Consider the following 18,069-nt stretch of genomic DNA (forward strand, 5'->3'; position numbering starts at 1 on the left):
TCTGGCTATATTAATGGACACAGAAAGCCAGCCTCCCGTGTGTTGTGAGACCCAAGACTGTGTCCAACCGAGTCTTCCTTGGCCTCCCTCATTCAACTCCTTCCCGTCCCCCCTCTGCACTGTTCAGCCCTATCTGTGTGGCTGCTTTCTGCACTGTCACCTCGGGCTGACCAAGGGTCTCCCGCGCAAATGCCTCTGCAGTAAGGGTCGGCAAAGCTTTTCTGTAAAGGGCTGGATAGTGAATATTTCAGCCTTTATGAACCAAGAAACAACATCAAAGAAGTCATGTAGCTACTTATGCAACCCTTTCAAATGCAATCATTTTTTAAATTTTTATTAATTTCATTTTCTGTTTTCAGAAGGTTCTCTTTGGTTGTCAAATTGGCCTGCTCATTTTCAATAGTCTCTTATTCTTGACTCATCCATTCGATACCATCTTTTCTTTGCTGAGCATATTAAATAAACTTCAATTTATTCCATAATCAATACCCAAATAGCCGAAGCGACTGTCAGCCTGTGTCTGGTGTCTGTTGTTTTTGTTCACTCGAGGCTTTGTTTCCTCAAGCTCCCTGTGATCCTTTTTTAAATCGTGTGCTTCAATTCAATGAAATTTTATATCTGCAAACCTGTGAGGCCCATGATAATGGTGATTCCTTCAGTGAGGATGTGGTTTTTTTCTAGACTGAGAGTAGAACCAACACGGGGCCACAGTAAAACAAAATTATCAACTAGGGTTTTTGAAACTACAGTCAAAGTGTGAATTTGGCAGCAGACCTGCAGAAAGGTTAACTGGTAGTTATAAATTTTCAGCTTTTTCCTCCTGTTCTCTGGAGTCAAGGTTAAGACAGGCAAGTTTACTTTCTAGCCTCTTCAGTGGGGACATGGCATTGCAGAAATTCCTGGTTTCAACTGCCACTCAGGAGATATCCTTTGAGATCAAGGTACATTATCAGAGGGTCTCTGGTCTGACTTCTCATGTCCCCGGACTTTGTCTCAACTAGGCTGTACAGATATTAAAACCAACTCTCTGGGTCACTTGAGGGTAGAAAGATGCCCCAGGAGAGTCTTTACCTTAAACACTCACTTATCTCTTAGCTTCCTCACCAGCTTGTTTATTTTGCCTCTTACTTTCTGATCGGTGTAGTGATGCATTTTGAAAGATTTTTAAAATAGTTTATTTAGAAATTGTAGCTCTGTGTGTGTGTGTGTGTGTGTGTGGTGGTGGTGGTGTTGTAGCTGTTTTAAAGAAGAAAAACTAGGATATCCAGATCACCACGTTACCTCTCGTATGTGTTTTGAAAGCTCTCATCTCCCCCAAAATATGAATTCAATGGTACCAGCATTTGAGATGGTCCCTAGCGGTCCCACCTTCTGGTATAATTCCCTTGCACCTGTATCAAGGATGGTCTGCGTGACCGATAAAATACTGCCAAAGTGATGCGTACAGAGACTCAGTCTTAAAAGGCATTGAGCTTGTTGTTTGCTCCTTCTTACTTCCATCACTTATTCTGGGGGATCCAGCTGCCTTGCTGTGACAACACTCACACATGGAGAGACCTGTGAAACCAAGGCCTCCTGCCAACAGCCACGTAAGTGAGCTTAGAAGCAGAGCCTTCAGCCCCAGTCAAGGCTTCGGATGACACTGCCCCGGCTAATATCTTGATTGCAACCTCATGAGAGATCCCCAGCCAGACCCAACCAGCTATAAGCAGCCCCTGAATTCCTGACCCTGAGGAATTGCATGAGATGCACGCTTATTGTTTAAGGCTGCTAAATTTGGGGAAAACTTACTGCATAGTAGTAAATATCAAATATAAATTCTTTCTGCTCTAGCTGTAACTCCAAAAGTTTAGAAATGTTTCAGAGCAATACATCCAGAAATTCCTCATTCAAATGTGTCTCTGTTCCATGGGTGCATTGATATATTAAGACTTAACCCCAGATTCTCTTGTGTAACTCACCGCCACCCTTCAGACATGCCATGCATGGGTGGGACGGGTGAGTTCTGCAGAAGAGGTGTTGTGATCTGGAGTGAAGACTGCTCTTCAGAGAGGCCTGTTGTTTTGGGGGAACCAGTGTGGGTGATGTGATGACGCAGAGTGTCTAGGGTCTCTGGAGCGCAGACTCTTCCCACGCCGTCACTCAGTGTCTTCTTTTCTTGCAATCCCGCGTGGTCTTCTTGGGTTTTCTAAGTCCTACCCTGTCTTCACATAACTCAACTCTCACCTCAGGGCAATCTTCTGTAACTGAAGTTTCCTTCTCTCTTGTCAGTTCCTGTTGTCCTCACCGTCCACAGAGCTCAGACAGCACAGAGCCTGCACCGCTTACCTTCAAGGCTAGATCTGAAACGTGTAGGCATCCATGTCAGTCCACACCCTAGAAGCCGGCAGAGGACTTGGCACGTAGCCAGCGCTCACACAATGGTGCTGATGATGGCGCACTCTGGGAATGGTTTACCTCCCAAGAAAAGTCAATGATTATTTAGTTTGTAACCTTAAATATATTTTCATCTTCTAGGACTTAACTTCCTCATTGGTAAAAGGAGGGTACACCTAGAGTGGAGTAGTTAAGAAGTTTCCAAGGCCACCAAGTATAGTTACAAAATATGGTCCTTCTACCAAGGGACCCGCAACAGGGGAGGAGCTGGAGGGTGAAATCCAGCAACCACTCCCCTCCCCAAATCTTGTGCCAGCCCAGAGGAAGGAGCACATTTTGTAATTCATCCACCCAGAAGGTGCCATGGGTATCATGCTCAGGGTGTTCAGTGGCTAGCAGGACCTGGAGCACTTCACAGTATAGAGTGGCATGATTTTGCCGGCAGCAACCTACCCCAAAGCACAAGGCCCTGGGCCCTTCTCTTAGATCCTGGGATCATCAAGGAGGCATCAAAGAACCCAGGCAGGGAGCTGGTTCTGTTTCTTGAACAAACATGAGGAAGTGAGTATTGTTTGCTCTTTCCCTGCGTGATTGACTGTACCTGGCTACGAACTTGATTGGGCTTTTGTTCTCTGGCTAGGATTCCTGCAGGTGATCCCATTACTCGCTCAAGACTCCTGTTCATCCTCTCTTTGTGTGTGTGTGTGTGTGTGTGTGTTTCATGCCCATTTGTTCCCTGGTTGAACCAGTTTTCCGTGTTGATACTGAATACATCTGCTTTTAAAACTAAACGCTGCAGAGTGTTTCTGTTTGTGCATACAGAAGGAAGTCAGATAGCTGGGCCTCACAACTGCTCTTGAACGAGCTGCTGATGACCCAGGGCCCTTTGGTTCCACAGCAGGGGGGGGCTCCTTCCCTCCTTTGTAAAGTCTTCCTGCAGCCCATTGGCAGCCCCCTTAAGGCCAGAGAAGATACTCATATTTCCTTAAATTACCAGAACTCTTGGTTATTTACACGTGCATAAACCTAAAACCTACAGGTTTACGCTGTAGCCAAATTTCCAAACCATTGTAACTTGCGGAAATTTGACACATATTCTCAAACTTATCAGACCTTTCTTATTACATCTTTCCATAACAAGGGGGCGGGGAGGCTTCAAGACTGTGGGCGGAATAGAGGGACACGGAGCTCACCCCCTCCCAGAAATACCTCAAAAATACTTCTCCTTGTAGAACAGTTCCCGCATAATATCCACGACAAGAAACAGGCAGGCCAGCGGTATTGAAGCAAAGATCAACTTCAAATGTAGATCATTTTTTAAACATTTTTTGAATTTTTACTTACTCTTTTTGGAAGGGGAGGTAATTACGTTTATTTGTTTATTTTTGGAGGAGGCACTGGGGATTGAACCCAGGACCTCGTGCATGCTGAGCAGGCACTCTGCCACTTGAGCACTTGAGCTATACCCTGCCCCCCAAATGTAGATCATGAATGGCACATGACAATTTTCTTGGAGGGGAAGACTTCCTAAGGTATTCTGAGGGCAAAAGAAAAGCGAATTCAACCTGCGAGATCCTTAGACCAAAATGGAAACAAAAAAGGAGACAAAAGCAATCGAGCCCAGAAGATGGAGCGCCCAGCCTCAGCCTGTTGCCATCCTGGCCTGGAGAAAGATGTAGAGTGAAAATCAACAAAGAAGAAACAAGTCTCTGAAAACTGGGCAACTTGCAGCAAAAGGTTCCCAAAGAAAGCCATGTGAAATCAACTTGGGTGAAAAAAATCACCAATGAGTCTTTTTTTAAGAAGTCTTTTCACACAGCACAGGAGCAGGCCACGCTGCCGCTCCTGCTTCGGCACTATCTGAGCGGTCGTGTCCACGCAGACACAGGTACGCAGAGCACACTTGCACCTAGGATTAATCACAGCAGCCGAGACAAATCATAAGACAGATTTAGGGCCCAAGTTCTACGAGTGGGGATGATGGGGGATCAAATTAGACTGTGTTTGGTCCTTTTGTTTTACATCCTAGTAAACGGGACAAAGAGACAGAATCTAATTGCAATGATTGTCAAAAATAATTAAATCCAAATCTCTGAGGATGGGGTCCAGACATCAGTACGTTGGATGTACGAATTGATTCTAAATGTGCAGCCAGAGTGAGGAACCACTGGCTTTGGGGAAGGAGCCAGAGGGTTGGAGTCAGGAAACTGGGTTTGAATTGCAGTTGGAAGTTACCAGCACTGTGGCCTGAGAGCAAGGTACTAATCTCTTTTATTCTGTTTCCTCATCCACAAAATTGAGAGAACATCTCCCTGATGAGCTCTTGTGCATATTCAATGGGACACTGTAAGCCAAGTGTCTCACCGAGCCTGATAGAGCTCAGGGGCGCCAGGAAAGTCAGGGAGGGCGGGGTTTGCACTTAGCCCAGTACGTCAGACTTGAGTGATCTTGCTAATGGCCACCCATTCAACTGAGCCTGGGTAATCAGGAGATGCCAACATGACTTATCTCTTCTCCCGTCACACACACACACACACACACACACACACACACACACACACAAATACAATACAGCGTGCTCAGTTAAACTGTGATTTCAGTTGAATGACAGAAACATTTTACTGTAAGTATTCCCCACGTAATATTTGGGCCATACTGATACTAAACCAATTTACTGTTTATCTGAAATTCAAACTTAACTGAGTGTCCTGTATTTTATCTGGCAACCCTGCTGTGTAATAGGCTTCATGGCAGAGATTCAAAGTAGAATGCAGAAGGAGAGACAATTCTGGGAACAATTAAAACCAAGGCATAAACAATGCGAAGAGATGGAATGCTTAGATAACGCCCAAGAGAAGGTCACACCTGGTTGTGCGGCTAAGGACAGGCTGTCAGGCGGTATTTGCACTTGACCTTAAAGGGTGAATAGGGCTTGCCTGCATGTGAAGGAGCGGAGATGGCATTTCAGGCCAAGGTAATGGTGTGACAAGGGCGCGGGGGTGGGGAAGGGTCACACTGTACTTCCCTCTGGTTAAGAATAATGGATTGAGCTGGAATCGAAGCCAGGTTTTTCTGTCTCCAGAGTCCGTGCCTGTTACATCCTCCCAGTGAGAGGAGAACTAGGTCTGCTCCGGGTAGAAGCCAGTGACGAGGGTTGGTTGGGAACAGACGTCCAAGTCCCAGAACGCCAGGCTGAGTCCTATGGGGCTTAATTAAGAATAGGAAAGATGTCACCGTCCAAGGACATGACACGCCCAAGCCGTAGCTAACAGTGGGATTCCAGAACCTTTGGGACTGAGGGTCAGGAGAGCAGCGGGTCAGCTGGCCAGAATCTCTCAGTCGCCACCACCCCAAGCCCATACGCTGTGTGGGCATCCCCAGCACCTGGAACTTCGTGTGACTGGGAACCAAGCAAGCCCATGGCATCCTGTTGGCCAAAGCTGCATTTGGCTTCAGCTCCGTAACAGTATTCCAGGCACCATGTCCATGTTGTGCTTGTTTTTACCTCCAAAGCCACAACAGCGTGCATCTCTGTTGTAAGTCAGAAACAGAGAAAAGCAGTTTAACAAGCTCATCCATGATGGCGCCAACTCTGAAAATGCTTTCCTGATGAGGAGCTGGGTCGTGGCAGCAGTAATTTTAACCTTATCTTGGTTGCAAAAGTGCGTCTTCTCAGTCCTGCGGGGGTGGGATTAAGGGAGACTTTGGAGCGGGGGCAGGAGGGCTCCCCCGGCAGAAAAAGTGGATGAATGTGCATTGTGTTATGTCTGCTTGTGGCCGATGACTCATCCAAGGGCACCTGGTCTCTGGGGGCTGCGTGCTCACACAGTTTCTCATCCTGAAGACCAAACCTGCTGGCCACGCAAATGTTCACTGGTTGTTCATCCCTCTGAAGCTCTGGAAAGGGTTCGGGAATTAGCTTATTAATAATCATACCCACAATCTCAATATTGCACATGATCTTAACCTCACTTAAACTGTTTTTACCCTCACCACTCTGCCGCTCAAAGACATCTGTTTAGCAAAACTTGTGGGCATAGAAACGAGAATGATTACTACCCCTGAGTGGAGGGAAGGTTGACTAGTAAGGGGCACAAGGTAATTTGGGGGGACAATGAAAATAGTCAGGTCTTGATTGGGGTGTTGGTTTCAAAGAATATACATTTGTTAAAACTCATCATTTAAGATCTGTGCATTTTACTGTATGTAATTATATCTCAATTTAAAAAACTTTTTCAAATGCCTGCTCCTGCATCCCAGAGCCCATTTTTGCCACATGTCCTTGGAAATCATCTCTCATCCAGAGCCTGAGCCAGCCCTGTGGCCCCAGGAGGTAATTCAGCAAACTCTACATCCCCAGGAAACAATCCAGAAAACGGCTGGTACTGAGAGACCAGTTTCCAAAGTCTGCTATGTAAATCCTTCACAGCATTTCACGTTTTAATTTTTTGTTTTGTGTTTTAACATGCCTTAGGGCAACTGACCCAGGAAGTACAACCGGCCCATTAAGTGCATGATTATACAAAGAGTTCTTAAGTGAGACTGAGTTAGACGGATCTGGTGGTAGATCGTGCCAGCTGCACAGACTAGCTCACTCTTTTACTTCATTCATCAACACAAGTTCAGGTAGCAATGTTCTCAGTTAAAACTATTCATCCTCCAGGTTCCCTTGCAGCTATGGGTGGCATGTGACCCAGTGCTGGCTAACGAGATGTAAGTGAAAGTCTACTGGATGGGAATTTGGGGAAAACTATTGTTTTCCTGATAAAAAAGAATAAAACAGCTGGCAGGTGCCATTTTTCCTTCCGTTCTCCTCTGCCTCCCACTCCCCACCCCCATCTTCTGCCTGGAAACCAGGTAAAATGGCTGCATGGGTACAAATATCTTGGACCATGAAGATGCTAAGGGTGGGAGAGAAGCAGGGAAGAAAGAGACTGTTTCTTTGAGCCGTTGTCCTTGTCTTGGCCTTTCTAACTGTAGTCTCTTCATTACGTGAAAAACAACTCCCTAATTTGGTTAAGCCACTGTGGTTGGAGTTCTTCTATATCCAGCCAAATCCAATTCTGGTCCTTTATGTTTAAACTTTTCAACTTGAAAATACAAGTATAGATGGCCCATGGTGATGTAGAAGATATAAGTCTGAGACACAAGAGTGAAGAAATCTAACAAAGGATGGACTGGACCAGGAGCTGGTTGGGGACAGAGACCACATCTAATTGTTGTTGTTACACCACATGGCGAGCCCAGAGCTGGAGCACAGTATGTGTGTTTAGTTGTCCACACCTGTCTCCCTGACTACAACACTTGATGATGAACTAGCTATTATTAGTCATCTTCAAACCTCTCATAGTTTCTAAGTGCGTTGGGCCATGTTGTCATCCAAATTAAACTCTACTGACTGTTCTCTGTCTTGCAGTGATGTAAGCACACGATCTTTGTTCTTGGAGACAATGGTTTTTAATAGTATCTATAATCCTAGGATTTGCTACAGTCATCTTTAACCTCTCAAAACCTTTCCACTATTATGCACATGCTTCATGTCTTCTAAATTCTTCAAATCATTATCGGATTGATTCTCTGCTGGAAGGAATACTCTACAAACTGACCTTCTGCTTCAAGAACAACCAACTCAACTTTTCAACTCAGAGGACTCAAGTAGCAATTCATTAATGAAGTTGAGTTAATATTCACACATATCTCTTGTTCCAAAGAACAACCTAGGCAATGTTAAACCAAGCCAAAATGGAAAAGTGACATTGAACTTTTGGCTTTCTAAAGACTGAAACCAAAAGAATAAGTCATCTTCTGAAAGTCTAAGCACCTGACGGTTACTTGGATGTGTCTCACTGGAAGAAAGCAAGGACAAGAGAATGATCAATGAACTTATTATGCTGTAGACAGAAAGACTTTCCAAAACTTTCCAAAATTGTAGTAGTTGGGGAAATTAAGATCTACTTAAACTTGTTTGATTCATACAATTGATACACTCCAGCTTTAAAATATTTTAGATTTTCCATTAACCCTAATTTCATAATTCTTCAGCAACAGAATCTGAAACTTTTGTTACCCTTTCCTTCTCAAAGTTCCACCTTTCACCACATTTTAAAGACAAAGCACAGAAATAGCCAACTCATTTCTAGGCCACTTAATACAATTGGGATGAAAGGACAAAGTGCCATTTCTTTAAAAAACAAAATTCTGAAGCAACTAAGGCTAAATGTTAATATCTGACAAAACTGGCTAGTGGCTACCCAGCTGGTTACAATATTTCCTACCCTCCATTCTTTCCTGTTGGTGTGAAATGTTTCATGCCTTCAAAGGAGACGGAAAATATCCAGGTTGTGCAAAATAACTGGAGAATTCAATAATGGAAAGAATTCCTTGTACTCATTCTTAGTCACCCAATTTCTCTACTTGCCCCGTGAGCGCGTGGGTCAGAGTTATTCCTTCAGTTTCCAAGGAAGAAACAAAAATAAGTTAAGAAAGAAACCAAGTGATTCTGGAGTAAGGGTAAGGACAAGCTCGAGTTGGACTTAAAATTCCTGGAGGATCCAAGGATGAGAGGCAGCTGGCAAGTACTGGGTAGACATTCATTTAGCCCTGATTTGAAATAGCAGGGCCATCATCCAAGTATCAGGGCTGCCGGTGCTCATCCACTCAAGGCTGTCTTAGGGTTCCTCGGCGTGCTCACTCAGAACTCAGTCTGCGGCCAACTGACCTTTCTCGGCAGCTGCGCGCACAACCTGGACTCATCTTTCCAGGGACCGGCTGTTCAGCTCCTCCCCCGTGTCCTTGACTGACACCTCCTTTTCTCTCTCAAACATCATCTCCCACTGCCCACGAAGCTCTGCAAATGGGCAAGCCCAGGCTTGTCTCGAACCTACTGTTTCTCACATGCATGTTGGCCCATGTTCTCCGGGGACATCTCCTGTGTCCAGTCCACGTGTCACGTCCTCCCAGCCCTCCCATCTACACTGCGGGGGAAGCCCTAGGAACCTTCCCTGGACCTGTCAGCCGAGGAGACCTTCTGTGGGACTGACAGCCTCTCCTCTCACTGAATAGTTACCACGGAAACCTCTCTGCAGAGCTGGTTACCTGTCTCCCTTAAACAGACTGAAATCTTCCTTCAACCTAAAACCGCAGCCTGCCCTGGTCTGGGACAGCGCCATGGGTCATTCCAGAGTCTTGAGCACCCGAGGCACCCAGCTCCTGTTGACTATTGCTGTTTTGGAGCAAGAAGAGCAGAGAGGGTCTGGTGATTCAAGGAGATGGCCCAGAGCAGAGGGCCCAGGAGATGCTGTGACTTAGGGACCACAAAATCCCATTAAATGTATAAAATTTCTCTTAGTTTTGTCTCAACCAAGGGCCGTTACACAGTGCAGGGGTATTCTAGTGACAAGGGAACAGGTGATACGTTCACTGAAGCTTCTTGAGGGACGTGTAATTCAAAGTCATCCTCTTGGAGGGAGAGGGGTCCGAGTCACAGAAAGCAAACGTGTGTGTGTGTGTGTGTGTGTGTGTGTGTGTGTGTGTGTCTAGGTGTGTGAGCATGTGTGTAACTGTTGCTCTCAGGGGTGGTTTCTGCATGTCAGGGGAGATTCATGTACCCTCATGGGCAGCCACAGCCCTGCTCGGAGCCAGGATTCCACCCCAGCCAGGGCTGAGAACGGGAAGGTCCCCAGGGAACCCTGAAGGCTGGAGCTGTGAAGGACTTAGAGAGCCAGAAACCCAAGCCCCCATTGCACAGTGGAGAAGCAGGGCTGGGAGACAGTGCTGAGCTTGGACCAGGCTCCGGCTGAGCGAGAATTGCCGCTCAGACCCCGCTCCTGACCTGCGCGGGTGGGGCACAGATGCCTGCCGCGAGCCTTCTGCGTCATCTAGAAAACAGTGCCGATGACAAGGACTGGGAGTCATGAGCCTTACCCTCTCATTCAGTCGCTGACCTAGGCTTGGCAGCATACCGTGTCTTTCCAAACTTTGCCCCTGAGGCTGGCAGTGGAATTTCTCCTCGGAGTCTCCATGGGAAGGAGCCAGAGAAAGTTTGAGAAGGTTTAAACGAGAGCAATGGATGAACAGGTAAGAAAAGGGCCACACCCAGAAAAGGAGGACAGGAGCCCAGTCAAAGGGAAGATGAGGTCAACCATGGACACTCATGACAGAGGCCAACTGGAGCAATGTGTGTTCTCCTTTCTGCAGGGGACGAGGGCCAGGCATGTTCTGGGAGTTGCCTCTGGAATCCCTAGCCTGCTGGGTCCTTTGGGTTACGTTACCTGGAAATGTCAGGTGAGGGGGTGGCAGAGAGGCAAAGCTGGGGGTAGGCTGAGTCCCAGAGACACAGAGTCAGGGCCCTGGGCAATTCCAGCTTTCCCAAGGAGGCTGCCATCACACCTGGGAGGCCAAAGCGGGGCCAAGTCTTGGAGTAGGACATGTCCTTCCAGACTTCTCATCAACCTTTGGTCTGAACTTGCCTAAGACCACGACATCCTGTGCCTCAGCCAGCCTAATCCTCCTGAAAAATGCATTCATCTCACCCCTCCCCAGATCAACTCACCCTCCTGGCTCCAGACTGCCTCCTGCTTCAAGTCCCAACGGGCCTTGCCCTGAGCTAGGAACCCCCAGTCCAGCCCTGACTCTCTCTGCATCCTCAGATCCCTCCCGTTCCCACATTCCTATGTTCTTCAAAGCAGCTTCCTCACTCTTCCCGCTCATTCCTAACTCCTTTGCCTTTTCCCCCCTGTCTCTTGCCCAGGAAATCGTGCCTTCTTCTCTCTCTGTTTAAAAATAATCTGCTTCTTCTGGGCATATATATTCGGAGGAAACTCTAATTTGAAAAGATACATGCAACCCAGTGTTCATAGCAGCACTATTTATAATAGCCAAGACATGGAAGCAACCTAAATGTCCATCAACAGACAACTGGATAAAGATGTGGTATATGTATACAATGGAATACTACTCAGCCATAAAAAGGAATAAAGTAATGCCATTTGCAGCAACATGGAGATCATCATACTACGTGAAGCAAGCCAGAAAGAAAAAGAAAAATAACATATAATATCGCTTATATGTGGAATCTAAAAATAAAGCAGGGGGACACAAATGAACTTATTTACAAAACAGAGACAGACTCACAAACATAGAAAACAAACTTATAGTTACTAGAGGGGAAAGGGAGGATTAAATTGGGAGTTTGGGATTCATAGATGTAACTACTATATATAAAATAGATAAACAGGAAACTCCTGCTGTGTAACACAGAGAACTATATTCAGTATCTTGTAAAGGCCTATAATGAAAAAGAATGTGACAAGAATATATATACATATAACTGAATCACTATGCTGTACACCAGAAAGCTTCACAATATTGTAAATCAACTATACCTCGATTAAAAAAAAAAAGAAGAATGATCTGCTTATCCATTGAAGTGCAGCTTAAGCTTACTTCTCCCATGAATCCTTCTTTGCCAAGCCACACTGATCTCTCCTTTCTCAGAATGTCATGGTGACAAGCCAGTGTACCCCCAGGAGTGTAGACCACGTGCTGTGTAGGAAGCCCAGGCTGTCTCTTAGGCAGCAGGATCAAGAGTCAGTGGTCTGACTCCCAGGCGGGGCAGAGTCACACAGGGGCGCCCACTAGTCCACGTGGCATCTTTGTGCCCAGTAGAAGAGATGTCCCCACATACACAGAGCCACACAGCAGCCCTGGTGCGAACCCCTCGTCAGCTGCCCGCTGGCTGTGGGACCCGCGGCAACTGCTTGACTTCTGCTGGCTGCAGTTCCTCATCTCTGAAGTGGAGAGCCTACTGGGTCATTTTAAGAGTCCAGTAAGAAAACTGATAGAAAGTGCTTAGCATTCAAATCCACCGAGCCGTCACTGAATGTTAGCTATGACTGTCAGGCGCCTCCACCACCTCCTTGATGAGCTGTCTCCAGAAAGAGGAAAGGGTGTCAGTAATTTCTTAGGACAGCAAGTGACTTAAGCAGCTGCTTCCTCCTCTTCTTCTTCCTTTGCCATCCCATCACCACATTCCATAACTGGCAACTTCAAAGATCCTAGAACCCACAGTAATGTAGCTGTGGGGGAAAATTACGTCTGAGGAGTAAGAGTAATCAGATTTAGCCTAAGGCAATCCAGGCATCAGGTATACAAGAGAGAGAGAAATTATCCTCCAAAATGGGAGAAGGGGTGTGAGAACATTGTCCCTAAAGAGAATGAGAAGGTACAAGAACAAATGAAGTGGATGTGGAACCCGAGGCGTCATAGGGCTGACTCAGGCATTTCTTAGTGATTAAATGAATTGGCTTCAGGGTCTGACACCCTAAGGTTCAAATCTTCAATTTGGCCCTTACTAGCTGTGTGAGATCAGGCAAAGTACTTAACCTCTCTGTGCCTTAAATTCCCTAAGGATAGAAGGTGAATGAAACCGTATAAGGGAGATAGCATGGCAGCGGTAAGTGTCCCCATATTTGGTGGATAATTAGTATGTAAGAGGCCCTCTGTGGCATCTGCTGAGAGGACAAAGCTATGACCATTTCTCAGCTGTGAGGCCACTGGTAACCCTTACATCTCCCCCAAAATAAATCATCCCTGAACGGAGTCAGGGGTCAGGATAGCCAGGATTCAGGTTGAGGAGGAAGCAGGAAACACAGGGACAGTTACATTTATCCCAGGGAATATCTGATGCCTTGTCAAATATCTGACACATTTCCTGTGAGCATTACATTTTATTGAAGGCATGTATAAACACGCAGTTGGGATACAGTGTAGCTGCTAAATTACTTAACCAGAGCAGCACCCCTGTTCCCCATGAGGATTTATTTTGTATTTTTTTTATTATGAATAATCTATACAAAAGCAGGAAAGCTTAATAAACCACAGTGTACTCATCACCCAGACTCAACAATAATCCACTCATGGCCTGGCTTGTTTCGTGTATATCCCCCTCTCTCCCCATCCAAACCCAAATTATCTTGAGGCAAATCCAAAACACCGTATCATTTCATGATGAGGATTTTTTTTTTAAAAAAAAGGAGGGGAGGGGATTATAGCTCAATGGTAGAGTGTGTGCTTAGCATGCATGAGGTCTGGGGTTCAATTCCCAGTACCTTATTAAAATAAATTTAATTTAATTTTAAAAAGGAAAGGGAGAAGAGACATATACATTTTACATAAATTTTACTTTTCCTAAAACAAGGCATGGGGTACAGCAATGAGGAGCCAGGATGAGCAGAAAGCGATTAAATCTAGTCATTTTTATTTTATTTTATTTTATTTTATTTTTTAGCCTTTTTTTAAAAAGTCCTTTTTAATTGCTTCTCCACCTTACATTTCCCCTGTTTATTCTTTATCATTGTCGTTAGGTATGTTGCCCTGAAATGTGCCGCTTTAAGGCTCTCACTTGAATTTTCTTCATCAACTCCAATTGAATTGGAAACGTGGTTAGCAAAAACCACTTTTTCTTCTTACTGAGTTTAATGTTGTGTGTTCTAGGGCTCCAGATGGCATCTGCCTACTTTCCTACCTCCCTTTCTTCTTAACATCCTGCCTTCCACCCTGACCCATCTCCTAACCTCCTAATAACTTCCCAACTTCCTTTCACTAATCCCACCCACATTTCCTGGGCATGGCTCCCGGCATACAGTAGACAAAATAAAAATGAGATGGGAACACATCGCAGACCATTGGAGGCTGAGAGCTGACAGGGGGTGGTGAGTGCAGCCGAATCTTGAAGTGTAAGAATGAATTACCTCATGAAGGAGGAGGTGGGAGATGGGAGACAGTGGTGGGGCGAGGCAGGGAGATCATTTTCATTTTCAGCAGAGGAAGCAGTCCTTGCCTGACAAGGGTCTATGAAGGAAATTGGGGGCCTATTTGGGGAGCTGCAAAATGTACCGTGTGGCTGGACCAATAAATTTGAGTGGATAAAGGAGAATCATAAGGGCTGAAAATGTAGAATTAAATACAGTCCAGTCCTTGGAGGACAGGACTGATTGTTGGGGTAGGGGGCTCATTGGAACAGGCCTGTGGGAGAAGGAAGTCCCGATATGATGGAGACACAGCTAAGATCCACTCCCAAGCATCTCTTCATCTTCTACAGTGTTTCCTGGGAGAACAAATTCTCCTTAGACTAGCGTAGTTCTTTAATAGTTTCATAAAGACTGGTTCCTTCCCCCAAGATTTTTTCCTTGATATAGAATCTCCATGTCAGACTAGCCATATTATCCAAGGCATGCACTTTTGTTTAATTGCAAACATGTTTCCCCTGAAAATATTTTCAAAACAGAAACTAGATTCGGCCTTATTATTTTTACATATTTCTCTCACTTGAGGCAACAAAAGAAATTCTAATCGGGATGGAAATATGGTAACGTAGATAAATCATTCTTATGCTGGTTGTTTTTGTTAGGTTGACTGTATCTGCAATGCACCTGTGGAAATATATTTGGAGATGTTTACTTCGGTAGCTCAAGAGCTCTTTAATCGTGTAGCTGAGGCTTTGAGTTTGATTTGTAAATTCAAAATGAGACCTACTAGAGCTGCCAGTTGACCACTGAGTTGGAGTGAGTAGACGGTCATTGCCATGGAATGATCTGTTCTGGCTGCCACTGCCCCAATTTGCTTGGCAGTTGAAAAGCCCACACTTTGCACTTGAGTTGTTGCACTTGACTGGTTTTAGAGATCAAGTGCTGGAGGGATGTTTTTAAGTTTCAAGGGTCATGAATTTGAACAGCAGCGAAGTATGCAATGGAGCGCTTTGGAGTGAGAAGTGTAAGTGACCTCTAATGTTCTATTTGCACATTAGTCTAGTCCTTGGACCACAGATACCTGGAGCCACTAAACTTACCATAATTTTTTTCTAAAATAAAGTTAAGCAAACTTCAGGAAGATGACTCGATGACCAGTTTGAGTGGTAGAGGGAAGACTTTGACCATGTTGAGATCTAGCGGCATATTTTATGAGATTTTGATTCTGGGACCACTAAGAATATTGTTCCAGGACCACTCCAGTTCTCCTGCATCCAGACGTGACTTCATTTCTGCTCATTTGTTCCCTCTTGGAATCAGGGGCTCACTCACCTATTTCCCTTATTTGTAGCCCATGGTTTTTTATGCCGATTGTATTATCTTGCTTAGTTGCTGTCCACCCACCTCTCACCCTCATCTATAATGGTAACTGTGTCCCCAACTCCAGGGGAATCTGATCTTAGGAGAAGAGCGGCTATTTGGGGAATATGTGGAGCCTAAAAATCTGTCTTTAAGTTCCCCCACTCTCAGACCGTCACTAGTGGGGTTTCCATCCCTATTTCCACCCTTTGAGGGGCTGCTTGCCCAACCCATGCTGCTGCCCTTCTCAGTACTAACATCCTGTTCTCTGGGCATTGGCTCATCTCCCACCCAACTCCTGCTTGGGGCCACTGGGTTTTAAACTGGGAGGACTTGAAAACTGTCCTAAGTGACCTACAGTTCTAGATCCTGGGGACACACACCCTGTGGAATCCATCCCCATATATCACATCACTGGGCTCCCACATGGACCTTCAGGCTCTGTCTTGACTCAACAGCTCAAGCTGGGCTCATCATCCCACAGCTCCTTCGTCTGTCCCAGCCCCAGCCGGCCTATGACCCTGGACTTGGCTTCTGACCAAGAAGAAGATGAGGGTGAAATCTCTGGCTTTGCCCAAGCCTTGCCTCAGCTATCAGCACCACATTATCACTTTCTAATTGCTTTTCCCTCCTATCAAGTTTCTTTCTTATATGTCCATGCATTGGTCTCTGACCCAGTACTTGACCTGACCGTGGTAACAGTGTCTGCCTTATGCCTCTTGCTTCCTTGGAAGCTTCTTTAGCCACTGGGATATTATCTTACTCTGATAGCTGGCTCAAATGTGCTCAGACCTTCCGAGTCTTAACCAATAGCAGCTGTGAGCTGAGGACTTCTGACCCCAAATCCAGTGTATTTTTTAGGATGCCACAATGGTATGATTTATATCAGTGCCTTCTAGACTCTGCTTTGCAGAAAATTGCTATTCCATGAGACAATAGGCATTTGCAAATACAAATTAATTAGAAGTGTGTATCTGTATATTTCATGATCACATGAATTTAGGAATGTGTTAAACATGTCACTTCATTACATGATTTTTCAGGTCCTCCAATATGCTAAAGAGCATTGTAATACTCAAGGGATGGGGGAGAAGGGCAGAGATGATGCAGCTGTTTTCAAATTTATTGGCTTACAGAGTGTTTTTCTGCAGAATACTCTAAACGTGTTGCCAGAAGCTCCTCAGAACACCATGTGAGAACTGCTGAGTGGTTTAAGATCCATTCTTAGACACTGACCTGGAGCCACCTGAAGAAATTTCCTTCTGACAGAACATCAATGGATCAAGTCTTCATGATCATTAGAATAAAATTAGACCTTTGTCTTACAAATGGAGTAAGAAAAACTTAAACATAAGGCCTGAAACTATAAAACTACTAGAAGAAAAAACACAGTAGAACTTCTTGGCAATGATTTCATGGGTCTGATGCCAAAAGCACAGACAACAGAAGCAGAAAGACACGAGTGGGATGACATCAAACTGACAGGCTTGTGCACAGCAAAGGAAACAAGCAATGGAGAGAAAAGACAACCAGTGGAATGGAAAATAAATATTTGCAAACCATATACCTGGTAAGGGATTCATTTCTAAAACATGTAAGGAACGCCTACAATTCAATAGCAAAAAACCTAATAACCCAATTATAAAATAGGCTAAAGACTTGAACAGACATTTCTCCAAAGAAGATCTATAAGTGGCCAAGAGATATATTAAAAAGATGGGTTAAACTCACTAATCATCAGAGAAATGCAAATCAAAATCACAGTGAGATATCACTGCAAACCTGTTAGGGTGGTTATTATAAAAAAAATTCAAGGGAGACAAAGGTTAACTAGACTTATTGTGGGGATCTTTTTGCAACATATACAAATATTGAATCTTTATGTTGTACACCTGAAACTAATATAATGTATGTCAGTTATACCTCAATAAAAAAAATAGTCAAAAGATAACACATGTTGGTTAGGGTGTGGAGAAAAGGGAACTCTTGTACAGTATCACTGGGAATATAAATTGGTTACAGCCATTATGGAAAACAGTATGGAGATTCCTCAAAAAGGGATAGACGGGATTTCAAAATGTAGAATAGATAAACAAGATTATACCGTATAGCACAGGGAAATATGCACAAGATCTTACGGTAGCTCACAGAGAAGAAAATGTGACAATGAATATATATATGTTCATGTATAACTGAAAAATTGTTCTCTACACTGGAATTTGACACAACATTGTAAAATGCTTGTAAATCAATAAAAAGTGTTTTAAAAAAAAGTTAAAAACTGAACTACCATGTGATCCACTTCTGGGGATTTACCTAAAAGTATTGAATCAGTATCTCAAAGCGATATCAGCACCCCCATGTTCATTGCAGCACTAGTCACAATAACCAAGATATGGAAGCAAACTAAACGTCCACTGACAGATAAATAAACAAATAAAATCTGGTTTATACATACAATGGAATATTGTTTGGACTTAAAGAAAATTTTGCAGTATGTGACAACTCAGATGACCCTTAAGGACGTGATGCTGAGTGAAATAAGCCAGTCAGAGGAAGAAATTAACTGTATGGGGTATTTAAAATA

General features: G+C 44.6%; 1 long non-coding RNA gene across 1 annotated transcript; it reads left to right on the forward strand.

The window, feature by feature from the left end:
* The first annotated feature begins 844 nt into the window (after positions 1–844).
* On the forward strand, positions 845–17,044 carry LOC135318629 (uncharacterized). Its single transcript, XR_010376909.1, has 3 exons — positions 845–941; positions 10,312–10,452; positions 16,634–17,044. It is a non-coding gene; the product is annotated as an uncharacterized LOC135318629 (long non-coding RNA).
* The last annotated feature ends 1,025 nt before the right edge of the window (positions 17,045–18,069 follow it).

This window comes from Camelus dromedarius, chromosome 19, assembly GCF_036321535.1.
Source record: "Camelus dromedarius isolate mCamDro1 chromosome 19, mCamDro1.pat, whole genome shotgun sequence".
NCBI lineage: Eukaryota > Metazoa > Chordata > Mammalia > Artiodactyla > Camelidae > Camelus > Camelus dromedarius.